At 42.7% G+C, this 25,736-nt stretch overlaps 1 protein-coding gene across 3 annotated transcripts in view; it reads right to left on the bottom strand.

Moving 5' to 3' along the window:
* The window catches only part of LOC106565854 (protein tyrosine phosphatase receptor type G), a 337,499-nt gene that overhangs the window by 106,025 nt on the left and 205,738 nt on the right, over window positions 1-25,736 (bottom strand). The gene's annotated exons all lie outside the window — the stretch shown is intronic.

The following is a 25,736-nucleotide window of genomic DNA, read 5'->3' as shown; positions in this document are numbered from 1 at the left end:
TTTCCTTCCCATAATGCAGGCACATATGTGGTATTTTTTATCAGAATGTGAACAAAGCTACACCTCCTAACCCATGAGGAGGTAAGGGCAGTGTACTCAGAGATGAAACCCCACACTCTTAGATGAATGGCAAGTCCCGGTGTGAGACCAGACACCTCCATGTAGCACAGAGTCAAGACAGGGAGAGGAGCAGGGTGGAAATATCACCAATCTCCTGACACCTCCCTCAAATAAAGCAAACAGAGAGAAGGACGGAGAGGGTAAGAGAGAGAAAGAGAGAGAGATAGGACAGGGTCAATGCCATGGAAACAGTGGAGGATGGAGAATATAGATAGTCCCTCTCCTCTCCCTATACACTTATAAGCAGAGCAGGCATGGTGTCCTCAGTGTAGGGTCACAGCCTTCAATAACCACCCAACCATAAAACACCAGACCAGCCAAGTGAAGTCAAGTGATTCCTTAGTGTCCAGTGAAGGGGAATTCATTTGGTTGTGGATAACACACTAGAAAAACACATTCAACAAAGGCATACATATCCCAACAACATTTACAATACAATTCAACTGATTCAGTGTATACAACAGTACCCCACACCCATAAACATTCCACCTAATTGTTTTTAAATTCAGAAGTACTTTAGATATTAGTAAGTGCATTATATTAATGTATATAATAGTTGGAAGCATTAGTTAAATAGTGCTACAGTATCTGTCTCATGATGGGGCATAGGAACAGAGGGTGTGGCTATCTCTTAACACAAACTCAGACTACAAGCCATGTCAAGTTTCATTTATTATACAAGGAACTGAGAAATCAATCATTTAACCTTGTACAATGATTACAACTGTACAACACGCTGTAAGCATTTGATATGAAAGGGACATACAGCATCTAATCCTAATCCTAATCTCCAATAGATATGCTTCATTATGTCCTAACCTCGAGATCTATTGACTTTCCCCTGCAGTATGTTCTCCTGTCCTCTTTCTACAGTGAAGGCTTTGGCTGCCCTCTGTCTTAAGGATGGAATGAAGGGGCAGGGTTCACTCCTATTCACTCTGCCCACTCCTACTACCCCCTATGTCCGCAGCATGCACACTCGGGCTAAAGTGCACCCATAATTGAAAGCTACACTGGGCTACCGGGGTTCTAAAATGAATTTGTCTATGATTACTCATGCCCCACGCGCGTCCGGAGCATTTGGTCATTTCTATTTCATTGAATTAGGAAGCATCCTCTTCTCCTGCCCCTTATCCTAGCCTTGGGGTATATTCATTGTAGAGATCTGGGTTTCGTATATGAGAGCGCAGGGTATGGATCCAGGCAGCCGCGGACTTGTAATTAATGCAGTGGAAAGCTGGTGTGAAGACATTAGTCATTGTTTTAATGCAGCCAACGTGTGCAGAGAGCTGCTGCACTGAGAGGAGAGACAAGCGGACAAGTAAACAACCTTTACACTAAACAAACTAACAGAAATACATCTGGCCCATGCATAAGGCAATACAGATGCAGCCTATCTCAACATGTTGAATCTTCCATGTCCTATCTCAACATACACTGCTCAAAAAAATAAAGGGAACACTTAAACAACACAATGTAACTCCAAGTCAATCACACTTCTGTGAAATCAAACTGTCCACTTAGGAAGCAACACTGATTGACAATACATTTCACATGCTGTTGTGCAAATGGAATAGACAACAGGTGGAAATTATAGGCAATTAGCAAGACACCCCCAATAAAGGAGTGGTTCTGCAGGTGGGGACCACAGACCACTTCTCAGTTCCTATGCTTCCTGGCTGATGTTTTGGTCACTTTTGAATGCTGGCGGTGCTTTCACTCTAGTGGTAGCATGAGACGGAGTCTACAACCCACACAAGTGGCTCAGGTAGTGCAGCTCTTCCAGGATGGCACATCAATGCGAGCTGTGGCAAGAAGGTTTGCTGTGTCTGTCAGCGTAATGTCCAGAGCATGGAGGCGCTACCAGGAGACAGGCCAGTACATCAGGAGACGTAGAGGAGGCCGTAGGAGGGCAACAACCCAGCAGCAGGACCGCTACCTCCGCCTTTGTGCAAGGAGGAGCAGGAGAAGCACTGCCAGAGCCCTGCAAAATGACCTCCAGCAGGCCACAAATGTGCATGTGTCTGCTCAAACGGTCAGAAACAGACTCCATGAGGGTGGTATGAGGGCCCGACGTCCACAGGTGGGGGTTGTGCTTACAGCCCAACACCGTGCAGGACGTTTGGCATTTGCCAGACAGAGTCTGGAGATGCCGTGGAGAACGTTCTGCTGCCTGCAACATCCTCCAGCATGACCGGTTTGGCGGTGGGTCAGTCATGGTGTGGGGTGGCATTTCTTTGGGGGGCCGCACAGCCCTCCATGTGCTCGCCAGAGGTAGCCTGACTGCCATTAGGTACCGAGATGAGATCCTCAGACCCCTTGTGAGACCATATGCTGGTGCGGTTGGCCCTGGGTTCCTCCTAATGCAAGACAATGCTAGACCTCATGTGGCTGGAGTGTGTCAGCAGTTCCTACACGAGGAAGGCATTGATGCTATGGACTGGCCCGCCCGTTCCCCAGACCTGAATCCAATTGAGCACATCTGGGACATCATGTCTCGCTCCATCCACCAACGCCACGTTGCACCACAGACTGTCTAGGAGTTGGCAGATGCTTTAGTCCAGGTCTGGGAGGAGATCCCTCAGGAGACCGTCTGCCACCTCATCAGGAGCATGCCCAGGCATTGTAGGGAGGTCATACAGGCACATGGAGGCCACACACACTACTGAGCCTCATTTTTAAGGACAGTACATCAAAGTTGGATCAGCCTGTAGTGTGGTTTTCCACTTTAATTTTGAGTGTGACTCCAAATCCAGACCTCCATGGGTTGATAAATTGGATTTCCATTGATTATTTTTGTGTGATTTTGTTGTCAGCACATTCAACTATGTAAAGAAAAAAGTATTTAATAAGATTATTTATTTCATTCAGATCTAGGATGTGTTGTTTAAGTGTTCCCTTTATTTTTTTGAGCAGTATATTTAATCTTTGTAGGCATATCTGAAAATGTTACTTAAAGGGATAATCAACCCCAATGCACAAATTCCTATGATTAACAGTGTTGAACAGTGTTTTATAACAGTAATATGAAAACATTATTTTTGCCGTTATAACAAAGTTGGTAGCAACTTGAAAATCGTTGTGGAAATATGTTGCCGCTCAACTCGACTACAAAACTCACAATGCAATGTTGTTTCTCTGGGCTGGCTGGCTGGCTGGCTAGGTAGCTAGTAAGCAAACATAGCTACACACAATAATACCAAAGTTAATATCAGCATGTGATGTAGCTAGCTAGCTGTAAAATCCCTAAACAACTATACCTTTCGAAGTACTTGCAGTTCAACTCTGCCCAGAGCGAGTGCAGAGCACTTTGCTATGGCAACAACAGCCCTTTCCCACGTTTCCCACAGACACACAGGGCACATTGCGAGATGATACTTGAAAGAGAAACTGAGTTTAATAATTTTCTACACTTTTTAGATTGATCACATCTATGCGAAATACAGTGCCTTCAGAAAGTATTCACACCCCTTGCCTTTTTCCAAATGCTTAACAAGTTGCATGGACTCACTCTGTGTGCAATAATAGTGTTTAACATGATTTTTGAAAACCTACATCATCTCTGTACCCTACACAAACAATTATCTGTAAGGTCCCTCAGTCGAGCAGTGAATTTCAAACAGAGATTCAACTACAAAGACCAATGCCTTGCAAAGGACACCTATTGGCCGATGGGTAAAAATAAAAAAAAGCAGACATTACACTCTGGATGGTGTATCAATAAACCCAGTCACTACAAAAATACAGGTGTCCTTCCTAACTCAGTTGAAGGAGATGAAGGAAATCCCTCAGAGATTCCACCATGAGGTCAATGGTGACTTTAAAACAGTTACAGAGTTTAATGGCTGTGATAGGAGAAAACTGAGGATGGATCAACAACATTGTAGTTACTACACAATACTAATCTACAGTGCATTCGGAAAGTATTCAGACCCCTTCCCTTTTTCCACATTTTGTTACGTTACAGCCTTATTCTAAAATGTATTAAATGTCCTGATCAACCTACAAACAATACCCCATAATGACAAAGTGAAAAATGTTTTTTAGAAATGTCATTACATAAGTATTCAGACCCTTTGCTATGAGACTCGAAATTGAGCTCAGTTGCATCCTGTTTCCATTGATCATCCTTGAGATATTTCTACAACTTGATTGGAGTTGTAATAATTGTATCCATTTTAGAATTAGGCTGTAACATAACAAAATGTGGAAAAGTCAAGGGGTCTGAATACTTTCCGAATGCACTGTATACTTTGTCATGACGATATAAACAGATGGATGCGTTCTAGACAATTTATTGGCTGATTTGGCGATCTGGAGTGCAGGTAATTGTTTTAAAAGCGTTATTAAATGTGACAGTGTGTTATCCCTATCTCCAGTGAGGAGAGCCATGTAGCTATGATGCGTTCCTACACGATTTCCTGATTTCACAGACAGAACACTTAGAAGTTAAATCATGGGGAAAATTATTATTTTACCCAGTGATAGAATATAGGCTTTCGTGAAATTGACAGGAGTTTCATGATTTTTATTTGGGGTTGGATTATCCCTTTAAAAGCATATTACACCCATCTAAATATCATAAGATAATGATAGAGCATAAGTGGAACATGAATTTATGTGAGCTCGCACAGTAATGAGAAAATTAGACCCAGGACCAGGGCCAGTCAGTCAGTGTCCCTGGTGCGATTGACCTTCCTCCTGAGACAAGCAAGCTTGAGGAGAACTAAAACCAGAAGCACGCCACTAGGTGTCACATCAACGTTGCGTTCCCCTTTGACCTCTGCCTACCAGAGATCGATACTTAGAGATAATTAAACAATGGCCTTTTTAACCAAACAAAGCGGTTTTCAATTACAGGAACAATCAACAAGCTTACAGGGTAAGGAAACCAATATGCAATTTTGTAATTTGGGTGAACAATCCCTTTAAAGCTGGAAACCATAGCGATGAAACTGCCACATCCGTTTGCAATATTACAACAACAAAGATGTTATTTCAAACAACAAACACAGATTTTTTCACTCAGAAATCATTGCACGCGTGATAAAACAGCAGAGTGTGTAATAATACTTTATTTTTGCATGATGCTGGATGCTAATTTCCTCAAAACAAAAACAATAACAGATACACCTGGTTGCAGCCAGTGACATGGTTTAGCCTATGACGGATCTAAGCTTTAAGCCTTCTCTTTTATGTTATAGATAAGGAATGGATTGCGAATCACCTAAAATGTACTGGGCTTGTGAGTATACCAAACATTAGGAACACATTTCTAATATTGAGTTGGCCCTCAGAACAGCCTCAATTCGTTGGGGCGTGGACTCTACAAGGTGTTCCACAGGGATGCTGGCCCATGTTGACTCCAATGCTTCCCACAGTTGTGTCAAGTTGGCTGGATGTCCTTTGTGTGGTGGACCATTCTTGATACACACGGGAAACTGTTGAGCATGAAAAACCCAGCAGCTTTGCAATTCTTGACACAAACCTACTACCATACCCCGTTCAAAGGCACTTCAATCTTTTGTCTTGCCCAGTCACCCTCTGAATGACACACATACACAATCCATGTCTCAACTGTCTCCCCTTCATCTACACTGATTGAAGTGGATTTAACAGTGACATCAATAAGGGATCATAGCTTCCACCTGGATTCTCCTGGTCAGTATATGTCATAGAAAGAGCATGTGTTCTTAATGTTTTTTATCACATTCACAGAGTGGAGGGGTAATACATACTTATCTCCCTGACAACAAAGAACATGGCAGAGATATCAGAAGAGAGAATCACAGACAATAATACATTCTGGTCAACAGGGAGAGGATTTGATATTTCTGATGTTTTATGCATTTTTCATGGCCAATTGTCTGTGATTCTCTTGAGAGCATGCACATTTTATTTCTGCGAATTATGAAGACTGTAAATACATCTTTATGTTGCTTTCACCCTCCAGGGACTAGAGGCTTTTCAGTCAATTACGAGAGATTTCTTCAACAGCCTCAGCGTTCGCGACCTTGCTCATTTCATATTGAAAAAATGCCATATTCCAATTTGCTGCATAAACAAAACCATGATTGTGTGAGGCTGCTTAAAGAGCACAATTATAAAACGTTTGCCCAAAGACAGCATTGTTACCCAAAAGCAAACACACCTTAGGGGGAATTTGCCTTTGGAAAAAATATGCCATTCTCCAAGGAACAGAACAAAGCATGCCACCACTATTCTATTTCCCACCCGTTTTTCCAGCACCTATTTCAGGATGCTCTATGGTCCTCTCCTAAGGCCGTGATTCCATAAAGATTAGTGGGAAATTGCAGAAATCAATGCTGTGAGAGGTCTGCTGGTATTTCAGTGCCTTGCCAGGAGAGGCCCAATAGAGTCACTGAAGGTATTATATGTAATCTCCCAGTGCAGCCAGCGCGACAGAAGCCGCTCTCAAATCCTCCTCACCTGGAGGAAAATACACAGCCTACTGTACCCTCTCCAGCCACACCTATTACAATGGCCACCACTGGAAACAAATACACAAGGTTAATTTGAATTGGAATGGGGATGTGGTAGAGAAATTAGACATTTGAGAGTGAGAAGTTAATAGAAGAGAGAGAGACACACACAAAAAACGAGTGTGTGAGAGAGAAACAGGGAGAGAGAGAGAGAGTACGTGTGTGTGTATGAATGTGTGTCTCTTCACAGTCCCCACTGTTCCATGAGCTGTATTTTGATCTGTTTTTTTTCAAATTTTATTGCTTGCATGATTTACTTGATGTGGAATGGAGTTCCATGTAGTCATGGCTCTATGTAGTACTGTGCGCCTCCAATAGTCTGTTCTGGACTTGGGGACTGTGAAGAGACCTCTGGTGGCATGTCTTGTGGTGTATGCATGGGTGTACAAGCTGTGTGCCAGAAGTTTAAACAGACAGCTCGGTGCATTTAACATGTCAATACCTCTCACAAATACAAGTAGTGACAAAGTTAATCTCTGCTCTACTTTGAGCCAGGAGAGATTGACATGCATATTATTAATGTTAGCTCTCCGTGTACATTAAGGGCCAGCTGGGCTGCCATGTTCGGGGCCAACTGTAAAGTCCCTCTTTGTGGAACCTGATCACATGACTGGACAGTAGTCCATGTGAGACAAAACTAGGGCCTGTAGGACCTGCCTTGTTGATAGCGTTGTTAAATCAAATCAAATCACATTGTATTGGTCACATACACATGGTTAGCAGATGTTAATGCGAGTGTAGCGACAATGCAGTAATATCTAACAAGTAATCTAACAAATTCACAACAACTACCTTATACACACACAACTGTAAAGGAATGAGTAAGAATATGTACATATAAATATATGGATGAGCAATGGCTGTGCGGCATAGGCAAGATACAATAGATGGTATAGAATACAGTATATACATATGAGATGAGTAATGTAGGATATGTAAACATTATTAAAGTGGCGTTATTTAAAAGTGACTAGTGATACCTTTATTAAGCCCATTTATTAAAGTGACTAGAGATTTGAGTCTGTATGTCGGCAGCGGCCTCTCTATGTTAGTGATGGGTGTTTAACAGTCTGATGGCCTTGAGATAGAAGCTGTTTTTCAGTCTCTCGGTCCCAGCTTTGATGCACCTCTACTGACCTCGCCTTCTGGATGATAGCGGGGTGAACAGGCAGTGGCTTGGGTGGTTGTTGTCCTTAATGATCTTTTTGGCCTTCCTGTGACATTGGGTGTTGTAGGTGTCCTGGATGGCAGGTAGTTTGCCCCCGGTGACGCATTGTGCAGACCGCACCGACCTCAGGAGAGCCTTGCGGTTGAGGGCGGTGCAGTTGCCGTACCAGGCTGTGATACAGCCCGACAGGATGTTCTCGATTGTGCATCTGTAAAAGTTTGTGAGTGTTTTAGGTGACAAGCCAAATTCCTTCAGCCTCCTGAGGTTGAAGAGGCGTTGTTGCGCCCAGGGGCGGAAATCCCGGGGGGGACGGGGGGGACACGACCCCCCCATCCTGGGAAAAATATGATATGTCCCCCCCAATTTATCACTGAAACATAACTATGTAATTTAAATAATATTAATAATACGCAATGAAAGCAATTGTGCTGATTATAGACACTTAATAGCGCGTTTTTAAGTTTCAAAAGATTGCAACCCCCCCACCCTTTGCCTCACAATGGTTTGATCCACTGCCAGTTCCTTAGTTGGCAAGGTAACAGAGGGGTCGTGTCTACTGTCTGAAAGGCACTCAATGAAAGTAACTGACGTGAGGTTAATCTAGTCAATCGCGCACACACACTAGCTGAATATGCAGAGCTAGCGCGCAAATATTAACTATTAAGCTAGCTAGTACCTATTCCATTTATGTGGCGTCGTCAAAGATGGAATCTTTGCTATCGTCAATTTATTCCAAGATCAGCATGCAGATGATGTAAGTTAGTGCTTCAAAGTCCCTGTGATAAGGTTAGCGATAAACTGAAGTCCAAACTGAACAGAACTACACTCTCTTCTACCATTGTCTTAAATATATTTAATGGTCTCGTTGCAAAAGCTAAATTGTCGCAAGGGAACTTTTATTTATTTATTTTGTTTCACCTTTATTTAACCCGGGTAGCAAAGATTATAGCAAACACCACTGAAACGGAATTGGTGCTCGCTAGCTTTGCGAATTCAGCTATTGTTGGAAGCCAGCCAATATGAAACAAACTATTAAAATTACAAAAGGTTGCAGCATATGTTGTGTAAATGGTGAACTCATACAGCTGTCAACTCTTGTCATTTTAATCCGTTTCACATTTGCTAGCTACCTTTTAGATCGAAGCCCAAATAGAATGATAGAAGATAAGATGATAGAAGCCCATCTCCTACTGTAAATAACCTACACACTGTGTGTGTGTGTGTGTGTGTGTAGCCAGCCAGCCAGCCAGGTAGAAAAATGGCAGAAAAATAAAAGACGGACATCAGAGTATTTTTCAGTACACCAAAACGCATAGTAAGAACCCTAGTAGCCTAATATCTCAAAGACTAGTTTATAAAATGTTCATAAGAAAGAAATTAAATTCTAATGGAAATGTTTCACAATGATGTCATTAGGCAGAGCAGGCAACAGTTGGCACACAGACAGCAGAGTTGGGGACAGATATGCAGGGACAGACTGGCAGAGACAGGGAGTCTCAGGTAAGTTTGTTGAGTCTTTGTTTGGCAACATTATGAAAGGTTCTCAATTTTTTTGACTTGTAAAATAGGAACATAATTGGAAAATGCCATGGATACCCCCACTCTCAACTTAAACTGGTGACTGAACTAAGATTTGTTAAAGGCAATGGTATTGCTGTTGTGATTAGTTGTGTAGTTTTGGGGACCAGTAGTTAGGAGTACGGAAAACACCTTATTTCTTTGGTTCCTCAATATACATTTACCATATTACAATGTAGGCTATGTGTTACAGCACTACTTTTGGTGTCCCCCTCAGGAATTGCTCTTGAGAAAATGTCATGTAATTGTCCCCTTCAAAGTTGATATCAGATTTTCGCCCCTGGTTGCGCCATGCTTGTTCAATGAACTGTCGTTAAGACACTAACAGCTTACAGACGGTAGGCATTAAGGTCACAGTTATGAAAACTTAGGACACTAAAGAGGCCTTTCTACTGACTCTGAAAAACACCAAAAGAAAGATGCCCAGGGTCATCTGCGTGATCATCTGCGTGAACGTGCCTTAGGCATGCTGCAAGGAGGCATGAGAACTGCAGATGTGGCCAGGGCAATTAATTGCAATGTTCATACTGTGAGACGCTTAAGACAGCGCTACAAGGAGACAGGACGGACAGCTGATCGTCCTTGCAGTGGCAGACCACGGTTAACAACACCTGCATAGGATCGGTACATCCGAACACCACACCTGCGGGACAGGTACAGGATGGCAACAACAACTGCCCGAGTTACACCAGGAATGCACAATCCCTCCATCAGTGCTCAGACTGTCCGCAATAGGCTGAGAGAGGCTGGACTGAGGGCTTGTAGGCCTGTTGTAAGGCAGGTCCTCACCAGACATCACCGGCAACAACATCGCCTATGGGCACAAACCCACCATCGATGGACCAGAAAGGACTGGCAAAAAGTGCTCTTCACTGACGAGTCGCGGTTTTGTCTCACCAGGGGTGATGGTCGGATTCGTGTTTATCGTCGAAGGAAATAGCATTACACTGAGGCCTGCACTCTGGAGTGGGATCGATTTGGAGGTGGAGGGTCCGTCATGGTCTGCGGCGGTGTGCCACAGCATCATCGGACTGAGCTTGTTGTCATTGCAGGCAATCTCAACGCTGTGTGTTACAGGGAAGACATCCTCCTCCCTCATGTGGTACCCTTCCTGCAGGCTCATCCTGACATGACCCTCCAGCATGGCAATGCCACCAGCCATACTGCTCGTTCTGTGCGTGATTTCTTGCAAGACAGGAATGTCAGTGTTCTGCCATGGCCAGCGAAAAGCCCGGATCTCAATCCCATTGAGCACGTCTGGGACCTGTTGGATCGGAGGGTGAGGGCTAGGGCCATTCCCCCCAGAAATGTCTAAGAACTTGCAAGTGCTTTGGTGGAAGAGTGGGGTAACATCTCACAGCAAGAACTGGCAAATCGAGTGCAATCCATGAGGAGGAGATGCACTGCAGTACTTAATGCAGCTGGTGGCCACACCAGATACTGACTGTTACTTTTAATTGTTCAGGGACACATTATTACATTTCTGGTAGTCACATGTCTGTGGAACTTGTTCAATTTATGTCTCAGTTGTTGAATCTTGTTATGTTCATTCAAATATTTACACATGTTAAGTTTGCTGAAAATAAACGCAGTTGACAGTGAGAGGATGTTTATTTTATTGCTGAGTATATATATGGATATATTATAAAGTATGAAAAGGCTTATTCATTAGCTTTGTTTTTTATCATATCATCATATTTGTATATGTTTTATTATAAGTTTATTGTGGGTTTAACTGTTTTCTTTCTCAGACATAAATAAACAATTCCAGGTTAAAGGCTGGAAGAAGGTTATAGCTTTCTGGGGGGGACATTAGTACATTAATAAAATATTGCCCTCTTGCTAGTTTGATGACTACAGCCATAGCGAAACAGTGCAAAATGTCTGTCAGCTCAATAGGGTTTTAAGAAGTCAGAGCAGCGCTTTATTATGGACAAACCTCTCCACAACTTAGCATCAATGTGTTTTGACCATGGGTTACTCCAAGGGTCACTCCAAGCAGTTCAGTCTCCACAACTTGCTCAATTTACACATTATTGATTACAAGATTTAGTTGAGGTTTAGTGAATGATTTGTCTCAAATACAATGCTTTAGTTTTTTAAATATTCAGGACTGACTTATTTCTTGCAACCCATTCTGAAACTGACTGCAGCTCTTTGTTAAGTGTTGCAGGGATTTCACTTGCTGTGGTCACTGATGTGTATAGTGTTGAGTCATCAGCTTCATAGACACACAGGCTTTACTCAGAGCCAGTGGCAGGTCATTAGTAAAGATTGAAAAAAGTAAGGGGCCTAGACAGCTGCCCTAGGGAATGCCTGACTACCTGGATTATGTTGGAGACGTTTACATTAAAGAACACCCTCTGTGTTCTGTTAGACAGGTAACTCTTGATCCACAATATAGTATGGAATGTAAAGCCATAACACATATGTTTTTTCCAGTAGAAGATTATGATCGATACTGTCAAAAGATGCACTGAAGTCTAACAGCTCCCACAATCTTTTTATTATCAATTTCTCTCAGCCAATCATCAGTCAGTTGTATAAGTGCCATCTGAACATTTTGAATGCCCTTCCCTATAAGCATGCTGAAAATCTGTTGTGATGTGTTTACTGTGAATAGCATTGTATCTGCTCAAACACATTATTTTCAAAATGTTTACTAAGGGTTGGTAACAGGCTGATTGGTCGGCTATTTGAGCCAGTAAAGTGTGCTTTGCTATTCTTGGGTAGCGGAATGACCTTTGCTTCCCTCCAGGCCTGAGGGCACACTTTCCTGTAGGCTTAGATTGAAGAGATTGTAAATAGGAGTGGCAATATCGTCCGCTATCACGCTATCATCCTCAGTAATTTTCCATCCAAGTTGTCAGACCCAGGTGGCTTGTCATTGTTGATAGACAACAATATTTTTTTTTCACCTCTTCCACACTCACTTTTCGGAATTCAAAATGACAATGCTCATCTAACATAATTTGGCTCGTTATGCATGGATGTGTAGGTTCAGAATGTGTAGTTGGCATGTCATGCTTAAGTTTGCTAACCTTGCCAATGAAAAAAGTAGATGGCAATATCGGTGGGTTTTGTGATGAATGAGCCATCTGATTCAATTAATTATGTAGCGAATTTTGCCTTTTTGCCCAAATGTTCATTTAAAGCGCTCCAAAGCTTTTTACTATCATTCTTTATATCATTTATCTTGTAGGAGCATTGGGCCAGTAACTGAAAGGTTGCTGCATCGAATCCCAGAGCTGACAAAGTAAAAATCTGTTGTTCTGCCCCTGAGCAAGGCAGTTAACCCACTGTTCCCCGGGCGGTGATAACATGGATGTCGATTAAGGCAGCCCCCGCACCTCTCTGATTCAGAGAGGTTGGGTTAAATGCGGAACATTTCTATTGAATGCATTCAGTTGTACAACTGACTAGGTATCCCCCTTTCCCTTTCCCTTTGTTTCATAATAACATTTATTTTTGTTCAGTTTAGTCCCATGATTTCTCAATTAACAGCACATTTGCCAATTGGCTGTGCAGCCAGACTTATTTGCCATTCCTTTTGCCTCATCCCTCTGATCCATGTTTTACATTCCTCATCAATCCACAGGGATTTAACAATTTTGAAAGTAATTTTCTTAATGGGTGCATGCTTATTAGTAACTGGAATAAGTAATTTAATAAATGTGTCAAGTGCAGCGTCTGGTTGCTCCTCATTACACACCACAGACCAGCAAATATTCTTTACATCTTCAACATAGCAATTACTACAAAACTTATTGACTTTGGTTTTTCTAGATATGGCTACTATATTATGATCACTATATCAGATGGATTTGGATACTGCTTTTGAACAGATTTCTGCAGCGTTTCATACCTGTGCTGTTTGTAAATACCCTGGCAGATTGACTGATAACCTGAACCAGGTTGCAGGCACTGGTTACAGTTTGAAGCTTTTTCTTGAGTGGGCAAGTTGGAGCTTTCATGAACCTTGTTTTTTGATTGTTGTTATTGCTTTACTGGGAGGGTTGTCAGAGGTAGACATGACAGTGATATTTATGTTTGAGCTGATAGTGCAGGGTTAGCTGCACACAATGGACTTTCTACTAGGGCAAACCTCCTCAATGCTAACAGTATAACTCATGTTCATAGGCAGCCCACTATTGTGTGTTTACTGCACACAATAGTTGTAGGATTGACAGAGGGATTAGAGGGACACAAATTAGGTTACTTACATTATGACTGCCAACGCCCCTGGGACAATGCACATTTGCAGCAGCACTACGACAACTCAGTGACACAATGGTAGGGATTATCTGAGCAGGGCTTAGGTTACTGATAAGTAATTGTCTCAACGCAGCCTTGAAATGCTAGGACACAATCGAGGAGCTAAGATTATTCATTCCTATAGAGCATCTTCTGTTTCCAAAAGGTGTCAAAGTTATCTATGAAAGTTATGCCAACAGAGTTACAGTAGTCTTTTAGCCAAGTGTGTAATGCCAGTAGCCTGCTGAATCTTTCACAGCCACGGCCCAGCGATGGTACCAGGCCTGAAATAATTGGCCGCTTTTTGGAATCTTCCAGAGCCAGAATCACTTGTTTAAAATCAATTTTCAGCAGATCCAAGCTAGCCCTCCTAATGTCGTTTGATCCCATATGGACAACGACAGTGTCAGCCCCCGGCAGGTGTCATAGAACAGTGGGAAGCAGCCTTGTAATGTCCTGTACTTGTGCTCTATGTTTCTCACCATAGAGCCGTCTATGAAGACAGCTGGTGAAATCTGGCCATTCTTTTGCCTCAAGTGGTTTAGAAGACCCCTTAAGGACTGATGGGAGGTGGGGCCTAATGGACCCTTTCCAGCTGTAGAATCCATCGAGGCTGATGAAGGGGCCAGACTCTCAGACACCCTCACGGTCCGATGAGTGGGGATCTCTGAAGATCTGAACCCAAAGTAGAAGCTACTGGAGAGGTAGACAGAACAGAGGATGAAGGCGCGGGTACCTCCAGATCCAATCTAGAAGTGGAAGCCCCCTATGATTGAAAGCACCGGAACCTCTGGATTCCCATTGCCAAGGAGCCCCTATTGCCAAAGGCTGCTTCTTTTGACTCTACGGTGAGTAATGCGCCTCTTTGGGTGGTTGGTAGGGTCAAGAATAGGAACATCCACTAAGTCATCCATTCCCCAGGGAAGGGGTAGACCCCTTCGGGGAGAGATCCCTGTAGAGCACCGGCCAGTCGGCTGTGGAGGCGACACGGCGGTGACACTCCCACCAGGCCAGAGCGGTGTCCAGCTAGAAGAGTAGAAGAGAAAGAGAAAGTAGGCGGACGTGGATTCCCCAGTAGCTTGTGTAAGTTAGCTTCTTGTTCACTAACTGTAGTCCTCTGCAGGCAAACAGTTGCGACATTGAAAGTCTGGGCGGTCCGCATTGTCCCGGAATAGAGCAAACTAAACACAGCTGCTGCATTAGTGACCTTCATTTGAAACTACAGGCTAGCTAGGCTAGCTGGGCTTCCGTGTCTTTCTCCTTGACAGGAGTTTCCAAAAAAGTTTTCTATGAGCTACAGTGGGTTCGCAAATACATCCCGCTAGGCTTCCGTGTCTCTCTTCTTGACAGCAATTTCCCTATACAGCTCGCACCCCGCTTCCCGAAACAAGCAGAACCAGTGAAATGACAAACTCACAAGCAACACACACCAGTACGGCAAACAGAGAGAAAGCGGAGGACTTGCTCACTGTATGGATCGAAGGCTGCAAATAAACTACACGAGCAGGAGATGACCAACTCGCAAGTTGGTGCTGTAGAAACAAGCAGTAAATTGCGGGGCCGTGAGCCAAAACACTGGTCAAAAAGTTAGGGAGAGACAGGTGGCAGGAGCAGGAGCCAACCAACGAGCAGCGTGACGCACAAGTGTGGTGCGGGCACTGAGAGGGGCAAGAGAGGATCCGTTAGATATGGCACCCACAGCATGTCTAGATTTATTGTCCCCACATCCATTAGACCCTGGCTCTCTGAGTGGAATGTTCTGGTGCAGAGAAAGAGCTTTTGTGGCTGCCGCTCTGGCCAACGATAAGAGACATTACTGTGCAGCCGTATTCATTGACCTGGCCAAGGCTTTCAACTCTGTCAATCACCACATTCTTATCGGCAGACTAAACAGCCTTGGTTTCTCAAATGACTGCCTCGCCTGGTTCACCAACTACTTCTCTGATAGAGTTCAGTGTGTCAAATCGGAGGGCCTGTTGTCCGGACCTCTGGCAGTCTCTATGGGGGGGCCACAGGGTTCAGTTCTCTGGCAGACTCTCTTCTCTGTATACATCAATGATGTCGCTCTTGCTGTTGGTGATTCTCTGATCCACCTCTACGCAGATGACACCATTCTGTATACTTCTGGCCCTTCTTTGGACACTATGTTAACTAACCTCCAGACGAGCTTCAATGCCATACAACACTCCTTCCGTTGCCTCCAACTGCTCTTAAATGCAAGTAAAACTAAATGCATGCTCTTCAACCGATCGCTGCCCGCACCTGCCCGCCCATCCAGCATCACTACTCTGGACGGTTCTGACTTAGAATATGTGGACAACTACAAATACCTAGGTGTCTGGTTAGACTGAAAACTCTCCTTCCAGACTCACATTAAGCATCTCCAATCCAAAATTAAATCTAGAATCGGCTTCCTATTGCGCAACAAAGCATCCTTCACTCATGCTGCCAAACATACCCTCGTAAAACTGACCATCCTACCGATCCTCAACTTCAGCGATGTCATTTACAAAATAGCCTCCAACACTCTACTCAGCAAACTGGAAGTAGTCTATCACAGTGCCATCCGTTTTGTCACCAAAGCCCCCCATATACTACCCATTATTGCGACCTGTACACTCTCGTTGGCTGGCCCTCGCTTCATACTCGTCGCCAAACCCACTGGTTCCAGGTCATCTATAAGTCATTGCTAGGTAAATCCCCGCCTTATCTCAGCTCACAGGTTGCCATAGCAGCACCCAACGGTAGCACGCGCTCCAGCAGGTATATCTCATTAGTCACCCCCAAAGCCAATTCCTCCTTTGGTTGCCTTTCTTTCCAGTTCTCTGCTGCCAATGACTGGAACGAACTGCAAAAATCACTGAAGCTGGAGACTCATATCTCCCTCACTAGCTTTAAGCACCAGCTGTCAGAGCAGCTCACAGATCACTGCACCTGTACATAGTCCATCTGTACATAGCCCATCCAACTACCTCATCCCCATACTGTATTTATTCATTTATCTTGCTCCTTTGCATCCCAGTATCTCTACTTGCACATTCATCTTCTGCACATCAATCACTCCAGTGTTTAATTGGTATATTGTAATGACTTCACCACCATGGCCTATTTATTGCCTTACCTCCGTTATCTTACCTCATTTGCACACACTGTATATAGACTTGTTCTACTGTATGTTTGTTTATTCCATGTGTAACTTTATTGTTGTATGTGTCGAACTGCTTTGCTTTATTCTTGGCCAGGTCGCAGTTGTAAATGAGAACTTGTTCTCAACTAGCCTACCTGGTAAAATAACGGTAAAATAAAATAAAGATAAAATAAAAATTCTCCTTGTTCCCAAGCACTAAGGAACTTAGCAATGTAATGTAGATTATACAGTACACTGTGTTCCAAAAGAGCCCCTGCTGCCCCCCAGATGAGAGAGAGGTGAAGAATGTTGTCAGTGGTGGCATTAGAGGTAGTGGCTGTGGTTCATGTATTGTTGTTATCGGATTGGATTAATCTAGTTGGTGAAGCATGCCTTGTGGCCATAAAATGCACTGATCACTCACAATGAGGTGTCAAGAAGACCTGCCACTTCCCATCTTTCTGGAAGCAGGCTAGTGAGGGGAATTACAGCAGCATCTAATGATTAGGCGATGACAATGAAAGAAAACATGACCTCCATAACACATCTCAGAGAAAAGTATCGTTATCATTGACGGTTGTCCTTGGGTTATTAAATTCACAGGATGCTTTTACACTGGGAGTCACAGTTTGAGGAATGAAACAGAATCGGTCAAATATATTTCCAAAAAGACTGCATACACATCCCTCATCCATCCCTGTAGCTGCTCACACACTGACTCCTCTCACCTTGGGTACAGGGATTATTCCCAGCCAGCGGGATGCGTTAGTCAGACCCACAGACATATGGGAGGGAAAATGGGATGTCTTCTGGGCCGTTCCGTCACTCAGCCTTAATTAGAGATGTCGTTTGTGTATGTGTATGTGCGTATGAGTTTGTGTGTGTGTGTGTGTCTGTGTGGAGAGCGGTGCTGCATCCACAGTGCTAGCGGGTCCCTGACAGGCCCCTTAAGCATGTGAGGATGCTGTCACAGTCGATTTCACATCTGTCCTTATGGCCACAATACACACACTATAACTTACAGTACACATCCTCACACACACCCAAACACAAAACCCAATACAGCCAACAATACTGTAGCACAATGTCACAAGTCTAACTCATCATACTTTCCACATACAGTATACAGCCACACATGGATAAACACATGCCATATCTTAATTTGAGCCAGTTTCACACAGCTGGAAAATAATCCCGCAGCAACAGGAAATGTTAATTATTATGTGGAATATAATTAATGGACATTATTTGTGAGGGTTGATTTAAACTTTAGAAGCCTTTTAAAACCTGAAATACACTACAAGTTTGCATTTCCTGCTGGGCAGGAAAATTCCTGCAAAAATAGGATGATCTAATTAAGATACAGCATCTGTACTTAGAGTATCCATACATGTTATGTACAAATACACATGCACAATACAAGCTGATTTCACACTTCCATCACTCACTCTCACTACTCCAACAATACACTTGAAGCATTAATCATTTCTGACAAGACAAACAGATTGAAAAACTATCACACAGAAAGAGTCTCCCACAAAAAAATGAACACACACACACACCGATTCTATGGGCAAAGATCACACTTCCCTCACACAATGCTATATTCACCCCATCCTTCCCCATCCGGTCCAACCAATCATGTCATTTGGGAGTGGATATAAACAGAGTATATAAACACACTAAGGCCAAACTAAGGAAAGAAAACACAGCATTAGTCTCAGTCATCCCCACAGTCCACGAAAACCACAGAAAAGTCTGGCACAAATCTCTCCAGCTTATCAGTACAGCATTAATAGTGATATCACTGCATATGATATACACTGAGTGTACAAAACATTAGGAGCATCTTCTTAATATTGAGTAGCACCCCATTTTTCCCTCAGAACAGCTTCAATTCGTTGGGGCATGGATTCTACAAGGTTCCACAGGGATACTGGCCCATGATGACTCCAATGCTTCCCACAGTTGTGTCAAGTTGGCCGGATGTCCTTTGGGTGGTGGACCATTCTTGATACACACGGGAAACTATTGAGCGTGAAGAACCCAGCATTGTTGCAGTTCTTGACACACTCAAACTGGTGTGCCTGGCACCTATTACCATACCCCGTTCAAAGGCACTTCAATCTTTTGTCTTGCCCATTCACCCTCTGAATGGCACAATCGATGTCTCAATTGTCTCAAGGCTTAAAAACCTTCTTTAACCTGTATTCTTCCTTTCATCTACATGAATTGAAGTGGATTTAACAGGTGGAATCAATAAGGGATCATAGCTTTCAGCTGGTCAGTCTATGTCATGGAAAGAGCATGTGTTCTTAATGTTATGTACACTCAGCGTATAAACCAGGCAATCTAAGGCGATTTAAAGGTGCTATTCCCAAAAATTCTGATTCGAAATGAGGGCATTGCCTTGCGCCTCTGCCCCTAGAATATCCTCTTATTATTGAGGTTCTGCACTCCTTTCTTCAGTTGCTGGGTGAGTCATTGACCTCTACGGGATCGGTGTCCCTATACCGCAACGGTTGAGCTAACATGCGCTAATGTGATTAGCATGATGTTGTAAGTAACAGCAAACTTTTCAGGACATAGACATGTCTTATAAGGGCAAAAGGCTTACATTCTTGTTAATCTAACTGCACTGTCCAATTTACAGTGAAAATTTACAGTGAAATAATACCATGCTATTTTTTGAGGAGAGTGCACAACAACAAACTTTTATCACGGGAACTGGTTTGATACATTCACCTCTGAAGATAAATAATGTACTTACATTCAGTAATCTTGCTATGATTTGTCATCCTGAGGGTGCCAGAGATAAAAATGTAGCATAGTTTGATAAAATCAATTTTTATATTCAAATGTAGGAACGTGGTTCCCTGCTGTCTCAGGCTCCACACCCACCCCACACGGCCATCTAGATGTGTGAAAGTTAGTGTATAAGCCAATGATCCATCATGTATGAGATTCCTGGGAGTGTGTAAACTTACAAAAATGATATGTTAATTCAAAATGTATGTTCTCTATAGTTATGTACTTGAAAATGTATCAATTGACAAATTCAGCACATTTGGGCTTACTTGATACAAAATATTGTCCAGTATTGCAATGCTTCACTGGATCAATCTGAAACTTTGCTCACACAAAATCTAAATTGCACCTAAACTGAAATATTATACTATGGCCTTTCTCTTGCATTTCAAAGATGATTGAACAAAAACAAAAATAGAAAACGCATGTTTTTTTGTTTGTATTATCTTTTACCTGATCTAATGTGTTATATTCTCCTACATTAATTTCACATTTCCACAAACTTCAAAGTGTTTCATTTCAAATGGTATCAAGCATATGCATATCCCTGCTTCAGGTCCTGAGCTACAGGCAGTTAGATTTGGGTATGTCATTTTAGGCAAAAAAAAAAAGAAGAAGGTCCTTCTTATCCCCGGCAGACTCAGTGCTTTGACTGAGAAGAAAGGTGTCATTTATCTGCTTAAGCCTCCTGTCGTCGAGTTTGAAGATGCGCTTGTTTCATCTCTTATTCCTTCACTTAGAACAACCACAGACAAATGCATCCACATTTATTAGCGATTCAGGCATGCAGTTGAATACATTATTTATTCACAAACTGCTGGTCTTCTTTTTTAGCTACAGTCATGAGTTGAACAACTAGTCACACAGAGCAGTGATGAGTGCTAAGCAAACCACTATGATAATGGTGCTAGCGGTCGGTTAAAACAGTAATAGTGTTGCTGTCGAGATGATGATGACGATGACAACGTAATGACAATGATGATGATGATGATGATAGTGAAGGTCACTGTTTGTCTGCCTGGTCTGGCTGATAGAGGACTAAAATGGATTTGTTTTGCAGTTGCTTTTCATAAGCTAATTCTTTGCTTTTAATTAGGCATGCTCTCATTGATTGACAGTCCTGGTTTTTGAGTTTTAATATGTGTTGTGATTCTGTTTATTTATGTTCATCCATTTCAAGCAGTGGCATGGCATGCATTTATTAAATATATATCAGGCTAAAATTAAAGTGTGAAAACAGGTATAGATTATTTTGGTTTAATTTCAATTTTTACTTTGAAAAGTTAATGATTGGTCTTGAAGGTTAAAAACCTCAATATTTATGTGAACCAGCTTTTGCCCCATGAGAGCCAAAGAGAGATTTCTCTAAGTTCTGTAGGTCCAGGCTTGATTTAAAGCCCACAGCTTGGCATGGAAAGCCCATGTCTGATAAGAGATGAGCCTATGAACATCCTACTTTTCCTGAGCCTACTGCCTGAGGGGGATGATGGGAGATAGGTCAAAGAGCAGAAGGTCACGTTCCTGACATCACACAGCCAGCAGACAGCTAGGCCAGACTAAAGGCCAGGGCAAAGCACTCTGGGTACCTGTGATCTGTATTCACCTAGCCCAGAAGTATCTGCTGACCTTCCTGTCTGTCTGACAACACCTGCAACCAATATGTGAGTTGTGTGTGTGCATGTGAGAGACTGCAGCACATGTGTGTGTGCGCATGAAACAGTAGTGCCAAAGCAAAATGTCAGGATTTGCAACTTCCATGGCAACAGATCATTTCTGTTTGCTTTTGTGTTATTGTTTCTGGATTGTTCCATTGTCACATCCCACTGGGCACGAACTGGTTGAATCAACATTGTTTTAACGTAATCTACATTGGAAAATGCATTGGATTTGAAAAAAGTAATCAACTGTTGTTTTGAGGGAGAAATTTAAAATCACAGGATTATGTCATCATGGTAACCAATTTTCAACATAGACAAAGCTCGTATAAAAGATGTTGAATTTGTACCTTTGAAACAACGTCAGATCTTCAATGTTCTATCCACTCCCCGAAAAAAAAACTATAGGCTGGACAGAAGCTCCTACTGGAAAGCTGATCTATATACAGCTAATAATTTGGTCTCCCATCCAGGGTTTTAAGCAAGTCCTGCTTAGCTTTGATATTTGTCACTGACTGACTACTACCAATGTGCTATCATGAGAATGATTATTAAGAGATCTCTTAACTAAATAATAACTACATAGATTCACTGTTGCTATTTAAGTCATGCTAAAGGGTAGATTTAACAGAGCAAATGAAACGTAACCAGACATAAGTAATATATCATCTAGTAGACCAACAGTATATACAGTATTAGTCAAAAGTTTGGACACGCCTAGTCATTTTTCTTTATTTTTACTATTTTCTAGACATCAAAACTATGAAAAAACACTTATGGAATCATGTAGTAACCAGAAAAGTGTTAAACAAATCAAAATATATTTTCGATTTGAGATTCTTCAAAGTAGCCACGCGTTGCCTTGATGACAGCTTTGCACACCCTTGGCATTCTCTCAACCAGCTTCATGAGGTAGTCACCTGGAATGCATTTCAATTAACTGGTGTGCCTTAAAAGTACATTTGTGGAATTTCTTTCCTTCTTAATGCGTTTGAGCCAATCAGTTGTGTTGTGACAAGGTAGAGATGGTATACAGAAGATAGCCCTATTTGGTAAAAGACCAAGTCCATATTATGGCAAGAACAGCTCAAATAAGCAAAGAGAAACAATAGTCCATCAAAACTTTAAGACATGAAGGTCAGTCAATATGGAAAATTTGCAGTCGCAAAAACCAACAAGTGCTATGATGAAACTAGCTCTCATGAGGACCGCCACAGGAAAGGAAGACTGAGAGTTACATCTGCTGTAGAGGATATGTTCATTAGAGAGACCAGCCTCAGAAATGGCACCCCAAATAAATGCTTCACAGAGTTAAAGTAACAGACACATCTCAACATCAACTGTTCAGAGGAGACTGCGTGAATCAGGTCTTCATGGTCGAATTGCTGCAAAGAAACCATTACTAAAGGACACCAATAAGAAGAAGAGACGTGCTTCGACCAAGAAACACGAGCAATGGACATTAGACAGGTGGAAATCTGTCCTTTGGTCTGATGAGTCCAAATGTGAGATTTTTGGTTCCAACCGCCGTGTTTTGTGAGACGCAGAGTAGGTGAACGGATGATCTCTGCATGTATGGTTCCCACCGTGAAGCATGGAGGTGTGATGGTGTGCTTTGCTGGTGAAACTGTCGAGATTCATTCAGAATTCAAGACACACTTAACCAGCATGGCTACCACAGCATTCTGCAGTGATACGCCATCCCATCTGGTTTACGCTTAATGGGACTATCATTTGTTTTTCAACAGGACAATGACCCAACACAGCTCCAGGCTGTGTAAGGGCTATTTGACCAAGAAGTAGAGTGATGGAGTGCTGCATCAGATGACCTGGCCTCCACAATCACCCGACCTCAACCTAATTGAGATGGTTTGGGATGAGTTGGACGGCAGAGTGAAGGAACAGCAGCCAACAAGTGCTCAGCATATGTTGGAAAAGCATTCCAGATGAAGCTGGTTGAGAGAATGCCAAGAGTGTGCAAAGCTGTGATCAAGGCAAAGGGTGGCTATTTGAAGAATCTCAAATATATTTTGATTTGTTTAACAATTTTTTGGTTACTACATGATTCTTTGTGTTATTTCATAGTTTTGATGTCTTCACTATTATTCTACAATGTAGAAAATAGTAAAAACAAAGAAAACCCTGGAATGAGTAGGTGTGTACAAACTTTTGCCTAGTACTGCAGCATTTGCAAAATCAACAGCTATTGTTTTAATTCAACACAGGGTTCAACAAAAAATATACAAAACATATAGGCCTAGGGTTTCAAGCTGTGGTTGATTCCAAATGTAATCCTCAAGTGAATAATTCATATGTTGGATTCATGTCTCCATCTAAACCAAAAATCAAAGTTGAAGAATTTATTTAAAGTGAATTTAAAGTTGGATTTGATTTTGATCTCAGAAAAATTAAGCTAATGGATTACTCACTTTATATATACATAGGCCTACTGTATTCTCAATTTAGCTCATCCTATATAATTACTGCTGTACATACCTTTTTCCTACTTATATATTGCCCATACTGTCTATACACACCACATATTTATATTCCGGACTCTGACATTGCTCATTCTTCTGTAATCGTAAAAGCCTTGGTTTCATGCATGTTAACATTAGAAGCATCCTCCCTAAGTTTGTTTTATTCACTGCTTTAGCACACTCTGCCAACCCAGATGTCTTAGCCGTGTCTGAATCCTGGCTTAGGAAGACCACCAATATCTCCGAAATCTCCATCCCTAACTACAACATTTTCAGACAAGATAGAACTGCCAAAGGGGGCGGTGTTGCAATCTACTGCAGAGATAGGACAGAACTCTGCAGGCTACTATCCAGGTCTGCACCAAAACAATATGAACTTCTACTTTTAAAAATCCACCTCTCTAAAAACAAGTCTCTCACCGTTGCTGCCTGCTATAGACCAACCTCTGCCCCCAGCTGTGCTCTGGATACCATATGTGAACTGATTGCCCCCCATCTATCTTCAGAGCTCGTGCTGCTAGGTGACCTAAACTGTGAGATACTTAACACCCCGGCCATCCTACAATCTAAGCTTGATGCCCTCAATCTCACACAAATGATCAATGAACCTACCAGGTACAACCCCAATGCTGTAAACACGGGCACCCTCATAGATATCATCCTAACCAACTTGCCCTCTAAATATACCTCTGCTGTTTTCAACCAAGAGCTCAGTGATCACTGCCTCATTGCCTGCATCTGTAATTGTTCGGCGGTCAAACGACCTCCACTCATCACTATCAAACGCTACCTGAAACACTTCAGCGAGCAGGCCTTTCTAATCGACCTGGCCCGGGTATCCTGGAAGGATATTGACCTCATCCCGTCAGTAGAGGATGCCTGGTTATTTTTTTAAATGCCTTCCTCACCATATTAAATAAGCACACCCCATTCAAGAAATTTAGAATCAGGAACAGATATAGCCCAGATATAGCCCAACAGACTGCCCTTAACTAACACAAAAACATCCTGTGGCGTTCTGCATTAGCATCGAACAGCCCCCGTGAAATGCAACTTTTTAGGGAAGTTAGAAACCAATATACACAGGAAGTTAGAAAAGCCAAGGCTAGCTTTTTCAAGCAGAAATTTGTTTCCTGCAACACAAACTCAAAAAAGATCTGGGACATTGTAAAGTCCATGGAGAATAAGAGCACCTCCTCCCAGCTGCCCACTGCACTGAGGATAGGAAACTCTGCCACCACAGATAAATCCGATAAATCCACTATAATAAGCATTTTACTACGGCTGGCCATGCTTTCCACCTGGCCACCCCGGTCAACAGCTCTGCACCCCCCACAGCAACTCGCCCAAGCCTTCCCCATTTCTCCTTCTCCCAAATCCAGTCAGCTGATGTTCTGAAAGAGCTGCAAAATCTGGACCCCCACAAATAAGCCGGGCTAGACAATCTGGACCCTTTCTTTCTAAAATTATCTGCCGAAATTGTTGCAACCCCTATTACTAGCCTGTTCAACCTCTCTTTCGTGTCATCTGAGATTACCAAAGACTGGAAAGCAGCTACGGTCATCCCCCTCTTCAAATGGGGTGATACTATATCTACCCTACCCTGCCTTTCTAAGGTCTGCGAAAGCCAAGTTAACAAACAGATCACCGGCCATTTCGAATACCACCGTACCTTCTCCGCTACGCAATCTGGTTTCAGAGCTGGTCATGGGTGCACCTCAGCCACGCTCAAGGTCCTAAACGATATCTTAACCACCATCGATAAGAAACAGTACTGTGCAGCCTTATTCATTGACCTGGCCAAGGCTTTTGACTCTGTCAATCACCCCATCCTCATCGGCAGACTCAACAGCCTTGGTTTCTCAAATGATAGCCTCGACTGGTTCACCAACTACTTCTCCGACAGAGTTCAGTGTGTCAAATCTGAGGGCCTGTTGTCCGGGCCTCTGGCAGTCTCTATGGGGGTGCCAAAGGGTTCAATTCTTGGGCCGACTCTCTTCTCTGTATATATCAATGATGTCGCTCTTGCTGCTGGTGAGTCTC

The sequence above is a fragment of the Salmo salar genome, chromosome ssa12 (genome assembly GCF_905237065.1).
Source record: "Salmo salar chromosome ssa12, Ssal_v3.1, whole genome shotgun sequence".
NCBI lineage: Eukaryota > Metazoa > Chordata > Actinopteri > Salmoniformes > Salmonidae > Salmo > Salmo salar.
This window is presented reverse-complemented; position numbering and strand designations above follow the sequence as displayed.